The sequence below is a fragment of the Protopterus annectens genome, chromosome 1.part2, assembly GCF_019279795.1.
Source record: "Protopterus annectens isolate FY-2018-M chromosome 1.part2, PAN1.0, whole genome shotgun sequence".
Taxonomy (NCBI): domain Eukaryota; kingdom Metazoa; phylum Chordata; order Ceratodontiformes; family Protopteridae; genus Protopterus; species Protopterus annectens.
The window spans coordinates 256,099,085-256,119,482 of NC_056727.1; positions in this window are offsets into that span (position 1 = coordinate 256,099,085).

Here is a 20,398-nt window from a genome sequence, read left to right on the forward strand (position 1 = left end):
TCTAGTAAAGAGTTTTGTGTCTTTTTCTCATGTCTCTAGCAATCTGTTAAAGAGAAATGGATTGGAGAAAATGTTTTCTGAAAGCATTCAAGTGTTTTCCCAGCTGAGAGAGCTATACAAATAAGACAAAGACAGACAGCATGTAATAGAACCACAGGCTGTACCATGCATCTTAACATTGACAACCTTTCTTTTGGGTTATCTCAACTATGTGTGCATGGCTGTCAGTTTGGAACATGTGTTCCTGTTAGGAGGGTAAAACTTCAATATTTGAAGATGTACATAGTTGTGTGTGTTATTGTTAAGTTAATAGGTTTAGGGGTTATTGGGGTGTAGTTGTATTTTTGTTTGAGGGTTTTCAATAAAACAAAAAGTTCTGCAAGATGTGGCATAGGCTCAAATGGAGAAGACAAGCAACAACTGTATAAAATATTAACCTGCCAAACAGTACATGCATGTCAAACAAAGACTGTAACTATACATTTATCAAAAAAGCTGTTGTACATAAAAGGTGGGAATAATAATTTTTCAAGAATATGATGCTTTCTGTAATGTCTTTAAATGTTAAAGGTCTCACAGATAAATACAAAAAAAAAGAAAGTGTAGTGAGCTATATTAAAAAATTTAGAGTGCAAATAGTTAATGCCACACGAGACACTTGGAAAAAACTGAACATGTGAATTTGATAATGAAAGGTTTCTAAGATGGTTATTCAGCAGAATACCTGGGGCATAGGAAGATAGGAGCACTTATATTAATTGCAAAAGGAGCTCCAATACTGACAGAAGAAGATAAAAAGGTAACAGTAATAGATTTGTAGTCCAAAGAGGCTACTGGCAAGGGAGGAGGATTACACTAGTATGTATTTATATTCCACCAAAAACTGCTATAATGGAGCTTAGGAAAATTCTGGGAGAAATAATCACCAAGGAATATTACTTATAGTGGAGACTGGAATTTGATTTGCAACAGTGAAGATGTGTCTGGGGGAGGGGGGGCAAAAGGGAAAATATAACAAAGGAGGGTCGATTTTTAAATACATTTATGAAAATATTGGACATGGAAGATATGAATTCAGTAGTAGGAGTTCAGAGTGAATTTACATATTATTCCCCAAGATACAAAAACTGTAGACAGAGTTTACATTCCATAGGAACATGTGCATTTAATTGAAAGTCTTGATACACACCAAATAACTATTTCAGATCATGTGCTAATAATAACTACAATAAAAACACAGGGTAATGAAATAAACATGAGACACTGGCACTTTCCCACCTGTTGAAAAGAGGAATTTAAGGAATGGGTAGTGGAAATTATTCAGAAGCTATTAGAGAAGATAGATTTTTTTTCTGAAAATATAGCTAGGGAGTGGAATAAAATTAATGTGGGGTTTAAAAATAGGTGGAAATAAAAAAAAGGGAGCAATGGTTAAGAAGTAACAACAATTATTTAGAGGGACTAACAAATTTTAAAGTATTGCAAAATAGGGGGAATCTCATAGATGAAGAAGAGGAGCAACTGCAGAATGCTAAACAGAAAATAAGGGATTACCTTGATAATATGTATGAGTCCAGAAAGATTGCTCCTAAGCAACGTTTTTTTGATAACTCTAGAGCACAAAAACTTTTAGCACAACAACAGAAAGTAGAAAGGTCTGTCACCAAGCTTAGGGAGCCTATAACAGGGAAGATAACAAGGGATCCTGTAGAAGTATTAGAAATATCTTGGAACTATATGAAAGTCTGTATAAAGTAGAGAAATAGGGAAATCAAGAAAAGGTAAAAATGGAAATGTTTATGGAAGAATTAAATATGCCAAGTTAGAGGTAGATGAGCCTCAATTACTAGCAGGATAGGATGAGATGAGATAAAAATGGTGATGTATAACCAATCTACAGGAAAGTCCCCAGGAATAGATGGTATTCCTGTGGAAGTTTGAAAGCTATGAGGGAAAAACTGATAAGGATCTGAAACGTTTTGTTTAACAGTATTTACAGAGGAGATGAAGTACCAACATCCTGGAAGAAAACAGTGGTATCTGTAATACCTAAGATGATAAACATCCATCAGATCCAACTTTATACAGGACCATTTCAATATTAAACCATGATTATAAAGTGTTTGCACCTATAATGGCTAAAAGAATGGCAAAAGTGATGCTAAAATTGATAGATATGGATCAGTGTGATTTTGTGGTGGGGAGGCAAACATTTGACAACATTAACAGAACATTGATGATCCAGAGAAAAGCAGAATGTAAGAAAATGCTACTGTTATTGGTGGGTCTTGATGCTGAGAAAGCATTTGACAGAGTAAGCCAGGACTTTATGAGCAGAGCAATGGAAGCATTTGCATTCCTGATAAATTTACAAGGTTGATTCGGAGGATATATGAGGGATCAGAGGTAGAAATTAAAGTGGGTGGGGGTCCTCTCTTATAATTTCTGCTTGACCAGAGGAACCAGGCAGGGGTGTCCTATTTCCCCTTTTTTATTTGCATTATATTTAGAACCACTGGCAAAGAAAATAAGGGATCCAGAAATTCAAGGATATAATTGGTATGGTAGAAGAAAATCTGGCTGTATTTGCAGATGCTATTATTTTAAACCTAACAAAACTATGACTGATAATGGATAACCAGACAAGTTTAAAGAAAAAGAAATCTCAATGTGTGGGCATAAGATCCCTCGCCAGGATCTCAACAACCAGTGTATTGTCTACCTGAGTGTTTCCCATTTGCATGTAGACTGTGAAATTTGCAAGGACGTCTTCTAACTGTAGAAATAAGTACATACTCAAAGGCCTGCATCCTCCAAATCCGGTGGTTACTAAAACTAAAAAGCACTCTGAGAAGCCCACTAAGGCTAGAGACTCAAATCCAAAAAAAGGAATCAGTGAATCTGTCTTTAACTCCAAAGAAGCCTAGACTAGAGGAATCCTTGGAATGTACACAAGTTTACAGCCCTTCTCTAGATCTGATGTCTTTGAAGGCCATTATCTTACATAATTCCTCTACTAAAGAGATGACATGAGACAGATCTGAACAGCACTCCCTTTCCAGGCCTTCACTGGTACTTTCAAACAGATTCTTCAGGACCTACAGGAATACGTCTGAAGCAGACTGGATTGTCTGATGCAGAAGTTCTTAAAGACAAAGATATAGATGGGACATGGGAGCCATTCCATCCCCTTCTGTTAAGACTGTGGTTGGATCTACCCATTTTGCCTCAATTATGGTTCCTTCACCCGTCCTCACCTTGGTTCAGGTGCCTTTGAATCCATCCATTCTCCTTGGACCTGTGTCCTTGTTGCAGATTCTTTCTGTAGTTTTGGCTCCAAGGTATAAGAACCTGACTTTCTCAGCACTGCTGTCAGAGTTGAGACAGTCTCAGGACCAAGGAGTCAACCTGATAACTTTGATGCTGGCTTCAGATACGATTTTGGCACTGTTGCTCCTGTTGGGGTCTTCATCTCTTGACCCTTCTCTTCTGATCCCCCCATTGAAGCCTTTCTGTCTCAGAATCATGACACCCATTCCTAGGATAGGCACCAACTCTGAAGGGATGTTCAGGACCAATAATCCAAGCACGCTCTTTGGATCCAACTAAAGTAGGATCAGCTTTCCAAGTGTTGGGGAGGGTGACTGGTTCCAAAATAGATCCTTAACATAGGTCCATCCCAATGTTGTGCCCCTATCTTGCCTCGTCATCAAGCACCATCAGGTCAGAGCCAGGCCATGAGTCTCAATCCACCTGTCCAACAGTAGTTTAGCTCCTTCTCTGGAGTTAGAAGACTTATCCCTTGGCAATCCAAAAAAGAAGATGGGCAAAATGAAGCATCTAGATTTGCCATTGGAATCTCCCACTACACATTCTGTCTTAGAGGATTGAGAGGGTTCCCCACAAGCTCCCATGGAGGATTCCTCTTTTGGCAATATTTTAAAGTTAATGTGCCAGAGAAGAACTTGGCTAGCAGACACCCCCCAATGAGACAGCTCTGTTTGATACCTATGGCTCAAAAACCTCTACATTCTGGGTGGTACCTCCCACAGACAAATTAATTGACTCATGGTCAAGAAGTCATGGCAGGAGTAGGACAACTGTAAAGCAGTCCCCAGAAAACAGGACAGGATTATTCACCCTCTAAAGGATAAACCATTTTGGTCCAAAGCTCCAGATGTAGATGCCATTATTGTGATGTTAGCTTCAAAACAAGAATTCTCCTAGGACTCATCTTTCATTCACCCACCAAATAAGGGGTCCAGGGCAGTGGATATACTAGGAAGCAGGCATATGCTTTGTGCACCTTTGTACTGCAAAGGTCTGAAGTATGCCACACACATGAACAGTTCCAGAGAAATTTAGCTCAACAAGCCCTACCTTCTCTCAAAAACCCTATTTCCCCTATTTCAGCAGACACAGGTTAATGACATGAGATAAAATTAACTACTATGTCAAACATAACTAACCTCAAGCTCCTGTTCTATAATGGAATGGATGGAGCACATAGGGTGGCCTGATTGGGCAGAGGGCATACCAATGAGATGCCATTCATGACTGTGCCTATGCAACTTTATAGATAACTTTAAGGCATCTTTTATTAATTCTCTCTTTGATGAATCAGACCTTTTTGGTCTTTCAGTTAAAGAATGGATGCAGAAATGTAAACAAGATGATAAAACTGTTTCTGCCATCAGAGTCAAGTTTCAGGCACCTCAGAGATCATATTCTCGAAACCAAAAAGGGCCTTATTCTCTCAGGTTTAGAAGGCCTAAGTATCAACAGTTTGATTTACCTTCTGATAAGGGTGACCATGGCATAGGCAGCCCTTTTAACAGACACTGGCCCACAGACAAAGGGGTGACTGCAAACTCAGGGATACAATGGTTTATTTTTGGATCACAAACAGCAGTATCACTGAAAGTCTGTCTGACTGCTCTACTCTGGAGGAAGGTCGGGGTCATCTCTCCTTCCAACCTTCAGCATGGTAGGTCATCATGCAAGACCAATTTATAACAGGGATAATATCCAGAGGCTTTATATTCCTTTTTTCAAACTCTTCTTAAACCCATCAAACCATTACCAGATGCTCTACCCAGTCAGGGGTTTTGTGGATGATATATTTTTTGCGTGGTGTGACACGGATGATAAACTATGTTATTTTATTGAATATCTGAATATATGTACTGATTTTCTAAAATTTACTATGAATAGATCTACACAAAATATTAATTTTCTAGATATTTCCCTATTATTTGATGGTGTTAATATGCAGACAACAGTATTTAATAAACTTGTGCATAGGAATACATTTTTGTATCAGAACAGTATGCATGCCCCCCCCCCCATGTTTTTAAGGGAATAGCTAAAGAGCAAGTTATATGAATGAGCAGATTAAACACAAATCAGGATAAATGTCATGAACAAATGTGTGAAGTAAAACAAGAGCTTCTCATAAGAGAGCATGATGAGGTAAATGTAAATGCAGAGATGGAAGATGTTTTAAGGTTGAGACATGCTGAGGCTAGGCCCTATTTTGGGACAGGTTATGTTAAAACATTTGGTGATAGGCAAATTTTGCCAAAGAAAAATGATAAGTTATGTTATGTGACTACATTTAATAGAAACACAATTGACATAAGGACATTTTTAACTGATAATTGGAGTGTATTGACATTACCTGAATTATGTCCTATTACTGGTAATACTCTGAATTTTTCTTATCATAATTGCCCTAGTTTAAAACAGAAATTATGTTATGATATTTGTACAACTATTGAAAGGGTAGTTGCCAACAAGCTTGGCACTGTTCCGTGTTATAATTTCTGTTACTGTAATTATATTAAGGGTGATAATACTTTTATTCATCCTAATACTCATAAGAAATACATTTTTAAAAGTTTTGCAACATGCAATTCTGTAAATATAGTCTATCTTGCAACTTGTATTGTATGCACAGATTTTTACGTAGGGAAATCAACAAGGAAGTTGAAAGACAGGATGACTGAACATAGGTCAGACATTAAAAGGAATATTTGTACAAATTCCTTGGCTAAACACACTAATGAAAATGACAGTAATCAAACTTTTACATTCAGAGTAATAGATAAAGTTTTTAAGAATATAAGGAGAGGGGACATTAATAATAAGCTTAAAAGAAAAAAGAGAATGAATGGATCCTCCAGTTGCAAGCTACTTCTGTACCTGGACTTAGCCAGACAATATCAGTGAAACCTATTTTGAAACAAAACAAATGTGCTTGCACTAGATGTTCTTGCTCTTTAAGAGCTTACATTTTTAACTATTTTAATTGTTGATTTTTATTGGCTGTGTTATCTTGAAATTACTACTTAAGGATGCTATTATTTGTTAATTCTATTCTAATATTATGTTCCGTACTATGTTTCCAGACAATAATAGAATTTAAACATATCTAAGAAACCCAGCACATATGTTCCTCCTTTGCACCCACATCTTGAGGCCTTTATGAATATATGTAAGAACAAAATATGGACACTTTTGTGAAAGAGTACTCATATGGTTTCATCAGTTTGACACGTGATGAGGCAACTGCGATGGCTGAATTAAAATCACACCCAGATTTGTATTTTCAACCTGTGGATAAAAGGGGTGCACTAGTGGTTCTTGCTAGAATGGCATATTGTGGAGTTATGAGATGAATGCTCAAAGATGGCTGTACATATGAGAAAATCACATGAACTGATGAAGATAATTGCCTGTGTCAAGGCCTCTTTGTATGACTTGTTTATGTCTGATGGCATAGATCATGATTTATATGATTAGTTTTTGGTCATCAATCCAATCATACCTATCATACATGGATTGCCTATAATACATAAATGCTTGGTGCCCCACCTATGTGACCTATAGTATCTGGATGTGGGTGGATCATGGAGACTCTTTTTATTTTTATGGAGAAACCCATTAAACCAGTTGTTGAAGTAGCTCCAGGTATCCTCAAAGACACTGAACACTTTTTACGTACCCTGTCTCAATGTGTCCCTGCTAGAGGGGATGTTGTTGGATGTGTCATGATAACTTTGGATGTCTGTACTCTCTTTACATCCATACCCAATGATTTGGGAGTTGAGATGGTTAGATCTTATCTCATGAGCAAGAGTGGCTGGTCATACCAAAGTACAAAGCTGATTTGTTTTTTGCTGGGTCTCATACTCAATAATAATGTGTTTATGTTTGGGAATGACTTTTTCCCGCAGAAAGTGGAGGTGACTCTGGGAATCCCCTGTGCAAACAGCTATGCCAATTTGGTGATGGCTAGCTGGGAGGAGGAATGTTTTATGAGAAAATGTTTTTTCGCAATGCATTGTCTATTACAGACATTTTGTTGATGAGGTCTTTCTTTTGTGGGGAGGCACCATTGATGAGTTAAATGAATTTGTCTGCTATCTGGATTCTTCTACCATGTTTCTTAAATTTACTTATATGCATTCAAAATAAATGATTGACTTTCTGGACGTCCATCTGATTTTAGACGGGAAAGGTGGTATTAACATTGAATTGTACAGAAAGGAGTGCTGGAGGAATATGCTTTTACATCATTCCAGCATACATCCAGTGCATATTTATCATACAGTTATGGAGAGTCAGGTCTTATGATCTTCTAGACTCCATACTGATGGAGTTAAGTTCGAGAATGCAGCTGATGATCTATTGAAAGCTTTTGTTGCCAGGGGTTACTCTTTCAATGAGGTGCGTGAGCACATGGATGAGGGATTTCTCCTTTATTCAACAGATGGGGCTCCACATTTTTCAAGAGAAGTTGGACAGGAATTTGAGGTGGCCTGTATATATACAAGGAGTGCTGATAGTGTGACATGAATGACCTTGACCTACTCCAGCAATGTGCATACGATTTGTGATGTTATTACTAAGAATTGGTCCATCTTACAAGTGGATGATCATATTAAAGGGGTTGTTGGCAGCAAACCTAGCTTTAACTTCTGGAATGCTAAGTCACTGAAAAGTTAGCTATGTTATGGACTTCCTAATGACACTTCTGATTCTGCTCCCAGGTTTGATAAGTTTGGGACTTTCCCTTATTGGTCCTGCATATCCTGTATCTACATCTCTAGAATTGACTCCTTCTGTCATCCCCAAATTGGCTCTGTTTACAGATTTAAACTGAGAGCTGATTGCAAAACCCAAAACTTAGTGTATCTTGCTACTTGCATGAACTGCTCTCATTTTTATGTAGGCAAGACTAATATGCTGTTTAAAGATAGAATACTAAAGCATCTTGATGACATTAGTTTACAGAGGTCAATTAATGCTCTTGCTAATCATGGATTGCCCAGGACATTGTTTTAAATTCTTGACTATACAACTGGCACTCAAGGATAAAAGGGGAGGTGACATTGTGCATTGCACAGAAATGGCACAGATAAGATAGATAGTGAAGTTACAAGCTGATAGACTAACCAGCTTGAATGGGGTTGCCCTTTTAAAGCCTGCATTGAGAGCATGCAAATTACTTCATTAATTGCCCTATTAAGCACTTCTGTTGTAGGATCCTGATTGGCTGGATTGTTAATGCCTATTATAGTCTCTTCTTTTTTAGGGCTTGTCTTTGTGTTAGAGTAGTAGAGCTGATGAAGGGCCATCTTGCCGCAGGGATACCTGGGAGAGTAGGAGGGTCAGTATGCACACTCCCAGTGGCCTTTTCTGAGACAGAGCATCCCTTGGTGACTGTCATAGAGAGGGAATCAATACAAAGAACTTGCTGCAGTTGGTGTAGAGCAAGGGAATCAATACAAAGAATGTACTGCACTTGTTGTAGAGCAAGGTGGTAACCTCCTGCCTTGCTTAGTATGGCCATCCTCATTGGCTTTATTTATTAAAAAAAGTAATTGATAAATACATGAATAGCTAGATAAATGCATGCTAAACAGGACCTTAAGTCTGACTCTTCTAACTTTGAAGCACATTCTACCCTATGGTCACCAACTTACTATTTCTTTGGGGGCTTTTTCTTTACACTACTCTAACTGACTCCATTTAGGCTTTTAGCTACTTCTGTAGTGGCTACTCCACTGATTGTTTTTTGCAACTTGCATGGTGGTATGCTGACAGTTGGGGTCTCAACCCACTTCGTTTGCCTTTGTTACGCTTGAGCTCACGTTGGTCTCCTTACCCTCCCCCCAATGACCACCCTCCCCTCTATCTCTTAAATTATACCATACTACACCACACCACTTCCTTTACTTTTTCCACCAACCTCCTCTTCACAGTCAACCAATCAATTCCTCACTAAAATCCTCTCACACCCATCCTACCAACTTACTGCAATTATTTCTAACCCTAGCTTACTTCCCACTAAGTCACTAAATTCTAACTGCTATACTATACATCTTATATACCCCTCTCTCCAAATACCCTAACTTTCAGTAACACACTTACTCTACTAACTGCATAATCCTTCATCTACTCCTTCACCTTTAGCCCATTTTGTCTACCTTCCTTCTTCCTCGACATTTTCTTGCTCTCTGCAAACTCTATCACGACAACCTTCTCTACTCACTCTTTTCTCCCTTTCTATTCCTTCCCTACATATTTTATCATGTTTTTCTTACTCTCCTTATCTTAATCCTTTTCTTTCTTTCTTCTCTTTCATCTTATCTCACACCGATTCCATCTAGACTCTTCTCTCCTACTGGCACTGCCTCTTTCTCTTATTTCACACATCACTATTCCCTACCTACCACTCATCATGTATTTATAATCGGCCCTATTTTCTTTGTTAAATTTAAGCTGAATCACTCACCACTATACTTGTCTAACATCAAACATACTGATATGTCTAAAATTAAATCCTTCTTATCCTGTTTGTTCTTTAAATTTCTGTTACTCTGTGGTAACATTCACCCTTATCCTGGTCAGAGTTTCACACCCTCCCCATCCTAAGCCCACACTCCAGCATCACACAACAAACTTAAATTAATCTCTTTAAATATATGTAGTCTATGCAATAAAGTGACAGAGTTACATGCTTGGATTACCCTACACTCCCCTGATATATAAGTAATCTCTGAAACCTGGATCAAACCACACATTAAAGATTCTGAAGTACTTCCCCAGGCTTCAATATATGCTCTGAGCTGACTGACTCAAAAGAAAAGCAGGTGGTGTAGCCATACTCTATCTAAACTCCTCCTCTCTTACTCCTGATAATTATCCTGTACCTTCCTTTGGTGAAGCTGAATTTATTATCTCTTAACTTAAAAAATCATAAAACCCCTATACATTATTGCATTGTAAATACCTCTAGACAACAATGTAACAACTCTAGAAGATATCCTATCTTTGGTCTCAACCAATATTTCTGTAGAAACTATATTAGATGACGTCAATATCAATTGGCAGAGACTTAACTCTCAGTTCCCTACAAAAAGCATTAAGCTTTTCACAACCCATATCTCACCCAACCTATACCAACTCATCAAACTAAACTGGTTCTATTATAGACTGAATTGTGGTCTCCCACTCAAGTAACTTTATTCAATATGAAATACTTCTAGATTCAGTTAGTGATCACTACTCTACCTGTACAAACAGACTTGTCACTCATCCTTGCAAACAACATACTTACAAAACTATACGCAACTTAACCCACTTAAGCCCACTGACCTTTCTATTAGTTGGTCTTTCCTTAAATAATTACCCCTTGAGGAAGCAGTCAGCAAATTCAACCCTATAGTCCTAAACACTTTAAACAGATTAGCTCCTCCCAGGAGGAAAAGAATCAAAACTAATTTCTCTCCCCAGCTTTCTGTCAATACCAGATCCCTTATGCTAAACAGGGATAAGATCTGGACATGCTACTCAAAACAGAAGTCACAAGAAAACCTGCAAAATTTTAGAAAATTGCTTAACCTGGTTAGAAACAAGTGAATAAAGATATAAAACAATTCCACTCAAATTCACAACATCAGCACAAAACTAGTCCAAAAATTTCTGGCTGTCAGTTTAATAAAATTGGACACCCTGGAATTAATTCTTCCCTCAACCCACCAGTGACTGTACCTTTTCTGATATTGCATCTCAGTTTAATGTTTATTTTATCAGTAGCATAGCTTCCATTATTAACAACTTCTCAGCCTTACCTGCTACTTTCTCTCACCTTCCTACTAGCTGCCTCTCCAAGTTTTCCCTACAACCAGTCTGTACATTCTTCATTATGTCCCTAATGAGCAACTCAAACCTTGTCCCCCCTTTGCTGATAATCTTCCTAATGAATATTTAAAAAATGGCAACTAACGCAATAGGCTGCCCAGTTTCTATAATCATTAACAGATCTATTAAGGAAGCTTATGTCCCCTCCCTGTGGAAAAAGTTCTTCATCCTTCCTCTCCACAAAGGTGGCATTTCCACAGATATATCTAACTATAGGCCTATTGCTATACTTTCACCTCTAGCCAAAATTCTAGAAAAATGCATCCACAAACAGTTTCTTCAATAGCTATTTGGTATACCTCTCAACCTGGAAACGTCAAAAATCTGGACAAAGCCCATGAAAAATAGGTAAAAAAATCTGTATGCTGATTAACATACAATTTACATACAAAATTATGTAGCCTCGCCCACTCCGATGGAATTGTGGGATGTCAACTTTTAAACGCAAACTGAAGAACAGACAACCAAAATATGAACAAGAAACACAAAATAAGAACAATAGTGTTTTATTTATATTAATAGTTGAACTTGTGCAAAACTAAAATACAATATTCTTTTAGAAAAACAACACTGGGTGAGGCTGTGCTTGCACAGTACATTAGTGTGCTACCTTGGTAAAAAGATGTTAAATATGGAGAGAAAATACAGTTTGTGCCACTAGTTAAAAAGAATTAGGGTGAGAAGAAAAAAGTTGGGGATTTTTAAAATGCAGTGCAGTGGCAGGTTTCAGACATGTTGGAAATGGTGTGGCAAGAGGCTGGTATTAATTAGCTAAAACTATTTAAAAAAAAAAACAAAAAAAAACAATGCAATGTTAGCAAAGGTTGAAATAAGCAAAATATGTCAGTACAGCAGAGCAAGGGCATGCTTCCATTCATTCTAAACCCAGATCTGAATACTAGAAAAAAATTCAGAAATCCTAAAGCTTACAATGGCTAATAGTTGAGAGTTTTAGATGGTTGGAATGTAGTGATTAAAACACACTATCCACATTGAATGTAGTACCCAAGAAAAAACATCAATTTGCTTTACCTTTCCAAACTACCACAGTGTAAAAGAGTTGCAGTGCTGCTCCTTTTGAGAAGATTAATTTATTCATTCTCCACCTGCTTAATCCCCTTTGAGGTCAAGAGAGCTCATTCTCATGTGGCATACACACTTCTACATGCACATATCACAACCTGATATAAAAGCACTACCAGGGGAAAACTATGGAGTAATGACAGTTCACATACCCCACATCATTCAAAATTGGTATGAAATCACAGCACCTGGTGAAAATGCACAAACTCTTCATACGGAAGGCAGCCCCAGCATACAGACAAAGTGAAGAACAAAGCACTTTGAAGTGTCTCTGAAGTGCTGAAACACTGTGCTGACAAACTGAATTGCTTTGTCATAAGCAAACTTCAAATTTGTCACATGTTCTTCTTGTACAAAGAAAAACAGATACGAAAATTAATACGGCATTCTGTAGTTATGTCAAGAATCTACATGGCAATACTCAGATCTGCTCTGAGTTACAGCACAATGGCAATACATATACAGAACCAACTGATATTGCAAACATATTGGCTGACAGGTTCAGTGTGAACCATTTTCACCCCCTAAAGGGCGTATCACAATACCTGAGGAATGGCAAGTCCCTATTATCACAGCTACACAGGTAAAAACCGCATTGTCCAAAGCCAATAATACAGCTTCCATGGGACCTGATAATATCCATGGCTGGGTTCTACATGAATTACAAAGCGAGCTGGCACCAGACCTGAGTACCCTGTTCAATCACAGCATCATTTCAGGCTTTGTTCCTACCGAATGGCGCACTGCTACTGTCATCCCACTCCACAAAGGGGGAGTGACTATAGACCCTGGGAACTACAGCGCCATTAGTCTGATGAGTCTGATATGTAAGGCTATGGAGCGCATCATCATGGACCTTATAAATAAGGACATAGGGAATCTCCAAACTCTGGACCCCACGCAGTTTGGGTTTGTGAAAAGTAGATCATGCTTGCTCAGACTGATAGACTTCTTCAAGTCTGTCAGCAGAGCTGTGGATGAGGGCAAGGTAGTACACACAGCCTACCTAGATCTTGCCAAGGCCTTTGACACCATCTGTCACTCAGGAATCATAGACTCACTAAACTAGGCACAAACACCTATGTTATAAGATGGGTTGCCAACTGGCTCACTGATGGAACCCACACTGTGAAAGTAGCGGACTCCAAATCTGATTACTGATCAGTTACAAGTGGTGTCCCACAGGGATCAGTCTTAGGTCCTCTCCTGTTTGGCATCTACTTCTCTGATGTTCAAGCCAACACAAAGGGAACTCTTGCTGACCAAGTTCACAGATGATTGCAAACTGGGAGCCATTATTGATTCTCCATCTGATGTAGACATTCTACAAAAAGGCCTCACTGACACCAATGACTGGTGCCAGAACCATGGCCTTAAGCTCAATGCCAAAAAGTGCATTGATATTTCATTTGGGAAAAATTTGGTGCCCATGACAACCTCTCCTTTGATAACCACATTGCCACTGTAGTCAGAAAGTCCTTCTATGTGGCACATCTCATTACAAAAGGTTTCTCATCTAGGAAGAAAGAGGTCATAATCCCTCTCTACTCGTCCCTCATTAGACCTATTATAGAATACAATGCCCCATTTTGTATGTACCTCACTTGACACCTACAACAACTGGAAAGGCCACAAAAATATCTCACTAAGAGGATCTTAGATCTTAGACACATGCTCTATATGGACAAACTCAAAAAACTCCAGCTATACCGGTCTCTTATTGCCTACTTAGAGGCGGTGTCTGCTTGATCTACAAAGCCATGTCTGACCCAGTGCTGCTAGATATGCTACACCTAAAGAAATCACAATCCCACCATGCCACATGCTCCAGGGACCTTAACCTCATTACTACAATATGCTGGAGGGACAGGTTTCTAACGTAGAGACTTCCCATACTCTGTAACAAACTTCCCATTCACATCAAGCAGAGTGCTTCAGTGGCCCTCTTTAAGAGAAATATTGACGCGTGGGTGGGAAATAGGAGGTTCACCCCGGGGATCACTTTAGTGGCCTTGCCTGACAGGGGCACTGGGAACTAACTTTGGGCGGCATGATGCCAGGGAATCTTCTTGGGCTAGGCTTATATAGGCTCTAGGGCCATTAGCCTAGTACACACCTATGAACCTATGAACCTATTGACAGTTTACATTAAGGTCAGACAAGTTGCCAGCTGTCTGAAATAATCATTAAATTCTTGATGACTGAAACTGTCCCCCCCCCCCTTATGACTAACCCAGGCCTATTATTACCAAAGCCAGAATTTATCTCCCCTGATGCAACACTATTCATAATTGTGTATGCTCTCTCACCAATACCACTACATATATAGCATAAACCAATAACGGCTACTAACTTGCACAGCAGGACAGCATAAACGTCACAAAAACCCATCCTCAGACTCAAATAATTTTCTGTTACTGCCACTATAGCACCTACAGAATATAACATCCATTCCTATGCAACCTTATTTTAAAGACTGAGAGGTATGTTCACATTCTTGGCATTAAGTTCAGAACATTCAAATGTCTCTCCTCCTGTTTAAGGATTTTGGCATCTTGCTGCGTAAAGGAAAAGGGGATCAAGACAATGACCCCAAGACTGCATACCCTCCATGCTAAAGGGATTATAATACTACTCATTTGTTAACCAGGTAGGATCACTGGACACACTGTTTTTTCAGGGGCGACCCAGGAGCAATGTCTAGTTAAATGACTTGTTCAAGGGCACACAACAGACAAACAAGACCTGAGTGAATCAAGCCCTGTACCACAGTAACTGCAGTTCACAGCTTTAACCTTATGTGGCAAATGCCAGATCATATGGCTTAACCTGCTAAACAATAAACAGGGACACAGACACAGGTCTCCCATGCACAGCTATCTACCAACTTGACTCTCAACAAGAGTAAATTTATTTAAAACAGTGAATAATGACAAGGTACCAACACAGCACAAGTAAACTTTTTACCAAATGCTAGGCATCAGATGAAAAGCTGTGTGTTGCCAAGTCAAAATTTTACCAGTGTTGTTACTACAACCAAACCACTTTTGAGTCAGTCAAACTATGCCTTAAACTGACTTCTAAGGCTATACACTATCCCATAAACAGAGGTATGGCAGCAACTGTTTACCTAAGGTCACATAGGTTCATAGGTAGGTACTAGGCTATTGGCCCTAGGGCCTATTCAAGCTTAGCCAAAAAGGTACCCTGGCTTTCGCCACCCAAGAAAATTATTTTCCTGTGCCCCTGTCAAGAAGAGCCAGAGAAGTGATCCCCGGGGTGAATATTACCCATCCAATCATCAAGATTTTTTTTGAAGAGTGCTAATGGGGAGCTCTGTTTGACATAGATAGGTAGCCTGTTCCAGAGTATGGGAAGTCTCTGGGACAGGAATCTATCCCTCCAGCATGTTCTGTTTAATGTCATGACAAGGGTTAGGCCCCTAGAGCATGTAGCTCAGATGGATTGGGATTTCTTTAAGTGGAGCATGTCCAACAGCTCTGGGTTTCACATAGCTTTGTATGTTAGGCAGAGATCGCCTCTGAGTAGGCGATATGTGACGGAGTAAAGCTGGAGTTTTTTGAGACAGTCTGCATAGGGCATCTGTTTGAGGACAGTAATCCTCTTTGTGAGGTATTTCTGCGGCCTTTCCAGTTGTTGTAGATGTCTTGTGAGGTACAAAGCAAAAGGGGCATTGTAATCTATAATGGGTCTAATGAGTGATGAGTAGAGGGGAATAATTACCTCTTTTTTTCTGGATGAGAAACCTGTTGTGGTGAGGTGTGCCATGTAGAAGGATTTCCTGACCACTGTGGTGATCTAATTATCAAAGGAGAGACTACCGTCCACCTGTGTCCCAAGGTCTCTTATCACACTTTTGGTGTTAAGTAGACTACCGCCTGTGTGGTAGTTCTTGGGTACAGAGTTTTTACAAAAGGGGATAACAATGCACTTTTTGGCATTGAGCTTGAGGCCATGGCTTTGACACCAGGCATCTGTCTGAGTGAGGCCTTTTTGTAAGATATCCACATCATTAGGAGTTTCGATTATGGCTCCTAGTTTGCAGTCATCTGCAAACTTAATTAGCCAAAGACCTTCTGTGTTAGCCTGTACTTCAGAGAAGTAGATACCAAACAGGAGAGGACCAAGGACTGAACCGTGTGGTACTCCACTTGTCATTGGTCTGAAGTCTGATTTGGAGTCTGCTACTTTCACAATGTGGGTTCTGTCAGTAAGCCAGTTGGCAACCCATCTTGTGACATAGGGATTTATGCCTAGTTTAGTGAGTTTATCTATAATTACAGAATGGGGGATGGTGTTGAATGCCTTGGCGAGATCTAGATAGGCTGTGTGAACCACCTTACCCTCATCTATGGCTTTGGTGACTGCTTCAAAGAAGTCTATCAGGTTTAGGAGACATGATATGCCTTTTACAAACCCGAACTGTGTGGGATCCAGAGTTTGGAGATCTCCAATGTCTTTGTTTATGAGTTCCATGATGATACGTTCCATGGCCTTGCAGACCAGGCTTGTCAGGCTAATAGGGCGGTAGTTCCTAGGGTCTGTCGTGGCTCCTCCTTTGTGGAGTGGGATAACTGTTGTGGTGCGCCACTCAATGGGAACAAAGCCTGAGGTTAGGCTATGACTGAACATGGTACTTAGGTGGGGTGCCAGTTCATTCTGTAGTTTGTGTAGAAGGCAGCCTGGGATGTTGTTAGGTCCCATGGATGCTGTGTTCTTGGCTTTGGAGAATGAGGTTTTTAACTGTGCAACCGTGATTAGAGGAACTTTGCATTCTTCCAGTATAGAGATGGGCCTTTAAGGGGGTGAGAGGGGGGTAAAGTTAGCACTGAACCTATCTGCCAGGATGTTGGCAATATCATTTGGTTCTGTATATTTAGTGCCATTATGCTGTAACTCAGAGCAGATCAGAGTGTTGCCATTGAGATTGTTGACAGAGCTATAGAATGCTTTGTGGTTGTCTTTAGAATCAGTGGTGATTTTGTTTTCATAACTAGCTTTGGAGGATTTTATGAGGGATCTCAGCTTCTTACTGAGGCTGATCAGGGAGTTCCTCCAATCATGGGAGTTTACCCTTTTTTGCAACAGTTTCTTTCTTCTGTTGTAGAGTTTGGTTATGGCCAAAGGCCACCAGATTGGCTTCCTTTTTTTGGAGGATACCATCGTGGTTCTGTTAGGAATAGCATGATCCATGCACTCATGTAAGTGCTTATAAAGTGCATGTGTGTAGGATTCAGCAGTCGTACCTCTATTGTCCATCTGCATGGGTGTCGTGAAGTTTGCCACTTCTGTCTTAAGAAGCGTGAAGTTGGCTTTGGATAAATTGTTTATGGTTGTTTTCCTAATGGGGGTGGGAGTGGGATGTGGATGTCTAGGGTGATTAGTTTGTGGTCAGATCTGACCAACAAGGAATTGACCTCTGGTGTGGAACTCCAGTCGCCCATGTTGGTGATGACCAGGTCAAGGATATTGCCACCCCTGGTGGGGGTGTGGATAAGTTGATCCAAGGTGTTGAAATTGATGAATTCCAGAAAACGTTGAACAAAAGAGTTGGTACATGAGTAGTTTTCCCAGTTAATGGTGGAGTAGTTGAAATCACCCATTATTAGGGTGTTGGGTTGTACCTTAATATTTTCCAGTGTATCAAGAAAAGAGTGGGAATCCTGAGGCATGGTGGGGGGTCTCTAGCAAGCTACAATCTGGATTGCGGTCTTGCCCAGAGTTAGTTGAATTTGGATAATCTCGGATGCATTATGCTGAGCAACTAGCTTAGAGGTGTGGATATCCTTAATGAATATGGACATGACTCCACCTTTAGTGTTTCAGTCCGGGTTAGGTGGCCGAAAGGTGTGGTATGAATTATAGCCTGGTAAGGCAGGGGTGCTCTCTGGAGCTTTGAACCAGGTCTCTGTCACTGCACAGATGTCGATGTTCTCCATTTTAATGAGTGTCTCGAGTGAGTGCAATTTTGAGGTTTAGACTTCTAGCATTGAGTAGTATTACCCTCAGATTTTGCTTGCTTGTACCTATTACGGTGGTGAATTTGTCATTTGAACCTTGCCTAAAAAGGCACTATAGGGGTGGCAAGACCCCTTGCCAGTATCCTTGTGCAGGAAGGTAGAAGACAATCTGGTGAAGAAGATTTGGGACAGACAGGAAGGCAAGAAGGCAAAAGGGAACAGAGGCATTCAGCAAAGGAATGTGTGGATGGATTGTGTGGAATCCCAAGGGCGACAGGTGCAGGCCATCTCTAGCAAAGCATCATTGTACTCTGCACAGACGTGGGCAATGCTGACTTGACTGACATCCAGATGGGTATGTCAGTTAAATGTTTGGATAGTTTCATTGTTGTTCTAATTTTTTACTTTTTAAAAATTAGAAAATAAAAACAAACTCGAAGGGTATTACTGACAATATCTGTGAAAGATGGGCATGTACAAGTATATATCATCTTCTTAAAAACAACCAGAATAACAGATACATTTACTTCTTGAAAAATGAGAATTTGGTCACTCTAAGGTTGACCCATGTCACACCAGGTGAGGAGCTTGCTACTGCTCATCTGGGTGTGTCCTAATACAAACAACTACCAGTATGGCAACTGTCACCAGCCACATAACAAAAAAGGATCCACTAACTGCTTATCTGTGGTCTGTCACACCAACTATTCAAATGTACCTCCTGCGGGTTTTACCTACCCAATTCTTTGTAAGTTATGATACAAATAAAACCTAACTTATCAACTTTGCCCCATAAGCCCACAGACAGGCCTGCCCAGGTTTTCAGCTTCTCGTTGAACTATAAAACATTGTTTTATCATACCGCACATTTTAACTTGGAAATACCAAAATACTTAGCATAATAATCCACTTTCCTACACAACTGAAACAGACACATGCCGTGCCCATAGCTATGCCAACCTTCTGTATAAATAAAGAATCTTCAAACATGAAAACATTATTTTCCAGCACAGTTTCCAAAAACATGAACAACAAATCTATCATTTGTGTGCTAAAGGTACTCTGTTGACATAAAAAAGCCTTTGCCATCTCAATGCCTTCTGCATTAGGAATCACTGTAAACAGTGATTCCACATCTAACGTTACCAGATGACAATCTATAAAGGGTCCATTATTTATAGTAAAACTATATAAATCTTGTAAGAATTGTTTTGTATCCCTTAAAACTGTCTGTATTCCATTCAAAACTACTCTGAGATGCTTCTCTACATATATAGAGAATGGCTCTGTGCCAGCCTTTCCCAGACACTATAGTTCTAAAGGAGGATGATAAAAATCCTAAAATACTTTGGGCAACCCTTGGGAAATCGGTATAACAGTGCTGAAGTTGGACTGTGTTTCATTACACTTATATATTTTTTATATCTTCCCGTGGAACCCTTCTTGTTTTGGATATATTAATATTTGTATAAAGGTTTGGTACTAGTATTTTGCTTCTTAATGTCTCTGTAGTTCAATAATTTGCGTATTGCTTTAAAAATGTTGTGGTGCTGTTCTTCCCATACCTCCACTAAAAATGGGTAATCTTTTACCCATCTGGACTTTCCTGGCTATGAAATGTCAAATAAATAAATAAATACAATTTATGCTTATCCACCCTTGCCACTAATTCCCACATTCCTGCATAAATCAATGAGATGCATGGCAATAGTAATCTTCATAGTCCCCTTCTGGCCCAGACAAATCTGGTTTCCACTCCTGAGACTGCATCTACAGAAGCATCCTTGGCTTCTGGATCCCATTCGAATCTACTCACACACCCCTCCAGGAAACCTCACCCAGACATTCCACATCAGAAATTAATGGCTTGGTTTCTCCAATTCCAATAATGGGCAAAAGTCTTTCCCTCCTTGTGGATGTAACTACAATTCTTTCAGCATCCCAGAAGGAGTCCACATGGGAAATCTGCCACAGTAAATGGAAACAATTTGCCCTCTGGCAGACATTCATTACATTGATTTGTGTCTGCAGCAGTTTCAGATATCTTCCATTTCTTGGAGTCTATCTTTCAGTTCGGTTATTCTACCATCAGCGTCCAACTGGCAGTGATCTCCAGTGTCCAT